Source organism: Ascidia mentula, chromosome 5 (genome assembly GCF_947561715.1).
Source record: "Ascidia mentula chromosome 5, kaAscMent1.1, whole genome shotgun sequence".
NCBI classification, from domain to species: domain Eukaryota; kingdom Metazoa; phylum Chordata; class Ascidiacea; order Phlebobranchia; family Ascidiidae; genus Ascidia; species Ascidia mentula.
The window spans coordinates 21246963-21252771 of NC_138570.1; the positions used below are offsets into that span (position 1 = coordinate 21246963).

Consider the following 5809-nt stretch of genomic DNA (forward strand, 5'->3'; position numbering starts at 1 on the left):
TTTTAATATTCTTTCTAATTTTTGGTCTCATATGTTGGTTATGTTGGAAACGTATTTTGATGCTTACCGAAAATACAATTTTTTTATGGAGGGGTACCATGACCACTGATTTTGGCTTGGCATGTGATTTTTTTGGTTGTGTATCGATGCACAAAATAACCTTCAAGAGAATCAAACTATCATGGAATACTGCTATGGATATTTTGACAATGTGAGTGGACTAAAACTGTGCAGACCTTGTTCTGAGAAATGTCCTAAGTGTAATTTCAGTCTATTTTTACTCTATCGAAACGATTTGTTTAAATGTTTAAAATCTTCCGTCATGGATTTCAGACTTGTTTTCTGCCTCCGTTTTTCTTTACAAAAAAAACTCAATTTACTTTGTTTAAAGTGTCACAAGTCTAAATATTACTTGAAATATGGAAGAGAAAGCGTTAAAAAATAATTAATCTCCTCATCGTTCAGCAAAACTAATGTTTCTTGTATAAACTATATGTATATATAGGCTATATGTTATATGTATCTATACTGTAACTACATGTATATATGTTTTTGTAAATCCACGAAAACCATCTAAATAGGCCGAGTTTTAAACGTAAGTTGACTTCCTGGGATATATCTTATCGAGAAGCGGCGTAAGTTTTGACTCAAAATAGTAAAGACCGTGTCTCAATGGCTACAGCCACGAACTTAAAGACGCTCACCAATTTCTCGGCTTGTCGTCCAATTCCGCAAATATATACAGAATTATGCATATCGCTGTCCCTCTTCACCGACTTACGGATAAAGTAAAGAGTTCAGATTTGATCAAAGATTTACGAATGCTTTTGGTGATTCCAAGGAGCGTTTAACTTCGGCGCCCATTTTACAATACCAAATTTCGCACAGCCGTTTGTGGTCGATACAGACCCTTCCTATATCGCTGTAGGATGTCTTTTGTCGCAGAGCGTGAACGATAAAGAGAGGGTAATTGCCTATGGGAGTAGGTCTCTAAGCAATGCCGAAAGAAACTATATAACGATTTGCCGGGCATATATCTAATGTTAGTGTTATAAAAATCACTGCACAAGAAAAAAAGGCACCATTGGCCCACTCGATGCAGCGTTTGGGAGTCGATGTATTTTATCCTCTACCACCCAAGCGATCTGGGTATCAGTTTATTTTGTTTGCATGCGATATATTTACCTTTCCACATTTCGTTCGTCCCTGACCGATGCGTCATAAAATGGCAAACGTAACAGGTATTGCTGAAATCTCTTCGTCTTTGATTTTGGATATTTGTGAAATGAACAAAAATGTCGGTTGAAACTTACTGTCTGAGCTATCCCCGTCACACCCGATGTTACCCTTGCACCGGTATTTGATGTTACGCCGGTTCTAATTACAACAAAATAAAATTTAGGAATGTGGTGCATAATTAAAAAGTCATATCCATAAGTAATACCCCGCCATAAACGCTCCCTGGAGAACAATAATAAATACTTTGCGACGCTCCTACAATGTTAAAACAACACATCCACGCGTCATTTGTGGAAACCTTGGGTTTTGCGTAATGTTGAGTACCCCAAGTAAGAAAGCATATTTCTTGAATGTTTTTATTCAGGTATTGGATCTTTACCGAGAAATTAGTCTTTACAGACGAAAAATAGCTGCATATAAATTTAATTCACTTTGTTCAAGATCTACCAACTTTGATCAAGATCTACCAACGGAAATTAACTGAAACTAAAATCCTTTCAACGACAAGCCTAATACATGTGTGTTGTTTATTGAGTATATGTTGAGTATATGTTTCTTATTATAAGCCGACAAATGTGGCGTTCCGTCCTGTTTTGATGTTAAGCAGAAATGACTCCGTCAATCCACACACGCACGTCGGCTATCTGTGGAAGAAATTTTCTTAGTCAAGTATCAAAGGTTAAGATTTCCACTCAAAACTTGGGACTTGAAGTACCTTGTCGTAGACATTCCAGATATCGCAGACACTTTGACCGTATGACAAAACTCCATGAAGGAAGAGCTGATTACCTTGGTTGGGATGGCGGCAGACAAGACCGCCTCCACCATCGTGCTTTGAATAAAACGATATTATTTGAAACTGCAAAAAATATGGGAATTCTTGTGACTGGCAAAGTTGTTGACGCCATGTAAGTGAAGCTTATTATCTTTAAAAGTTGGTTGCCACCAGTTTCGAAATTATGCGTAAAAGTTACTGTGTGCGGCCGCGTATATTTTTCCTGTAAAATCGTTTTACGTGCATGCTTCCGTAAAAACGGCGAGGTTTTCTCGACAGCCAATCAGAGTCGCCCAAATTATTTTTTCTCTTTTTTTCGCGAAGAAGTTACTGTAAACAGTTGTCTGCGAGGTAAGGGCGTCTGCTTGGTAAAAATGTGTGTAAATTGTCTTGTTTGCTTAATTTTAGAAAATAATTGCGTAAAAGTATACAACGAAATCATGTTAAAAGCTTGCACTTGTCATTAAACGCTGTGAAAGATACCAGTAGAGGTAAGTATTATATAACTGATTTGTTTTTTAATTAATAATTAATTTGTTGAAATAATGGATTTGTTTTATAGGCCTATAAGTAGGCTTTTGTGTGTGTTTCACCAACAACTCATTTTTCTAGTGTATTAATGGGCGTAATCCAAAGTGTTGGTTTTGATGTATTTAAATGTGATATGTTAACTTCTGCCAAGTTTCAAGGTATCATTTATGCTGTAGGCATGCTTGTTGTTTTGTCCAAATTTGGGTATGACTTACAAGTTGGTGATATTCAGGCAATATGTATTGTAGAATCCAACCTGTTTTTTGTTGTGTACCCCAAATTTCTTAATTTTTTCCCATAATATGGTGTGTATGAAGTCCAACATCAAGATGGTTCCTTTAAATGTATTTGCATTGATGATCTGTTGCACAAATGTCCACTATATGTATATGGAATGGGACTAAAACAAATGGTTGTTTTAAAGCAATGCATTTGTGTTTAGGTCAGTTATATGCATAAAAATGGAAGATCTTGTAACTAAACTTTTACCTGAACTGATTGATAACCCAGCAAAACTTGATGAGTGTGTTTCACACTTACATACACTTGGTGTCCGTGAACTTGGTGACTTCAGACACCTTAAATTAGAGGACCTGCTGATACAATTCACCCTAGTGCAGGCAAGAAAGCTGCTTAAAGCACCTAATATAGAACCAGGTATTTTGTGTAAATTTTTTGCATAGCGTTATACCAGTCATATGTATTTAATGTTGTACACAATTGTTTTTTTCAAAGTTTCATCAAGTTCTGGATTTTCGACGGAACCGCTAGACTCCAGCTTTAGCAGTGTCGAAGCAAATACATCATTGCAATGGATTTATGAGTTTACAATCCATTGGCAACGGTGTTCCCCAGCAACCATTCAATGTTTGGAAAGTGGCAAAGTACCCAACCTCATGCAAAAAAAAGAGTTAATTCACAAGACAATAGACGAAGTACTGAAAGTAAGTACTGTTCATATAGACCTGTAAAGTTTAGTGGTGACTGTTACAGTGTTGTTGCATATTTTTCATTTCAGCTAACACTAAAACCAGGAAGAAAGAATTTGGATAAAATTGCATATAGAATTGTTTCGAGGTATCCCAAATCCTTCCGTGATGTGGTAGATAGTGTACCAATAGGAAATGGCTATAATTCAGTTTCCAACCAGTTATTTTATCGCTGGGAAAATGTGATGAGAAAAAAGTGAAAATTGAGTGAATTTGAAGATCAGATTTCAACAGAACCCTCTACAAGCAGTAGTGGGTATGAAAATGATACCATATTTCAAAAATGGCTCCAAGAGGAATTTACCAAAAAAGAAAGAAACATGAAAGAAGTGATCGAACAAATGAAGAGTACCTTTTCGAAACAACGAAAAGACATCAACACCAATGCCAGAGTAAGCGAAATTTTTAAAAAATGGCCATTCTTGGCAACCTCACAATGTCTCATGCAACATTATGGTCAACTTATGGCTTTAAGTTATGACCCAAAGGAAATTCCTGTGAGAATGACCAATCGCAGCTATCACACATACAAGTAATAATTTGTTTTTATTAAAAATACATGCTTGTTAGGTAAACCGCATGTTTTGCAGAGCTTTGAAAGCAATGGCAAAACCATCTGTTGCTGCTTGCATTAAAGAGATTAGGCTTGAATGCAAAACAATAGGAAATAAAACTCCAAAGTCCACTTCAATTTTGGAACTTCTGGGAAGTTATTTCAAAGAAGATACCTCAACTGTTTTAAAATGCATCCAAGTGAGTGATCAGTATGCATTTTTAGGCCTCCGAATGCTTATGCACCTAAATGTTCTTGACAGGATAACTTGCTACTGCAAGAAACGATTGAGAATGGTGATCCCAATCCGTTTATAATTGCAACAGGTATTACATTTTTTGGTTAGATTTTCGTGGTTTGGGTATAATAATGTGTTTTCCTTTTCAATTCTAGGTAGTACACCAGCATCATCCAGCTGTTATTCGCTGATTATAGAGAGGAGTTTGGTTTTTCAATGCAGTGACTTTTTTACTGCATTCTCCGGTCTTTTTTGTTCATTCTATGTATTTAACATACAATACCCAGAAAAGGCAGCAGCAACAATGGAATTTATTCAACGGTTTGTAAGCTCTTGCTACTCTAAATTGTTAAATGTTACATAATGTTGTATTGGTGTTTTTTTATGGCCAAACCAAGTCTCACTATAGTCAATAGCTATATGTGACTTTGGGAAGAAAACTTTGACATGCTAAATAAAGCTAAGACCAATTTATTTTATTTAAAAACACTATATATATATCCCTTTTATGGGAGTAATCTTTTTTGTATTGCCAACAGTTATTTATGACTAAGATGCAATGTTTAGGTGCGGACAAATTTTTGGAAATGTTGCAATACATGAAAGTAAATTTTGGTTTTGTGCAGATACTTTGCTGAAATAAATCAGGCTGGTTCCAAAAGCAATAAGCGACGATGTGCAGGAGGAACACATCCAAAAGTGTTGGCCTTGGGCAGGCTAATACATTCTTTGCAGCATTCATGTACCACTTAATGGTTTGCAAAGTCATTCAATAAACAAATTTTTGGCAATTTTTGTGTGCACAGTTTGCGGTTATTTTTGGGGTAAAAATTACCAGGACAATTGAGGTAAAAACTGCTGCCAGTGGTTTAGCAAGTAAATTTTACAGTGATAAAAGCAGTAAAATGTACTGGAAAATACGCGTATTTCTTACAATGAAAAGCACGTAATTTTTCCTTTTAACGTCAAAATGAACGTAAGTTTTTACGGTGAAAGTCGCAGTAGATTTTACGTGTTGAACATGTAAAAACTGCTGCCAGTGGTTTTCACAGTAAAATTTTTTAACAGTGCAACATAAACGGAACGGAACAGCGGTGCACACTAACGTAGGCTACAAAAGAATGCCCTTGACGACACAGAGGATCACTTATATAGGAGGGGGTCACGTAACACTACCACGTTGTACAAGCACTCATGCGAAACACACTACATCCCCTCTTTACTGAAAATGTGAAATCGGAATTACAAGTCCTGACGAACGGGTGGTTTTACCAACCGACCGGAGCGAGTACGCAGTTCATGTTGTTCTGGAATCGGCCGTATGTGTCGACAGTTACCTCCCAATCACCGGTTTGGGGTATAGACGATATAAGAGCGTGGAAGTGAGGTTTGGGAACGTACAATGCCAACCTCTTCACCGATCCAAGCGTAGGTTTCCGGGGAAAGTTCAGGTAGAGGCCGTACCCGATGTCGCTTGTCGTAAT

At 36.8% G+C, this 5809-nt stretch overlaps 1 pseudogene; it reads left to right on the forward strand.

Annotated features, from left to right (window-relative positions):
* The first annotated feature begins 3006 nt into the window (after positions 1-3006).
* Positions 3007-4276, forward strand: LOC145903527 (uncharacterized; annotated as a pseudogene).
* The last annotated feature ends 1533 nt before the right edge of the window (positions 4277-5809 follow it).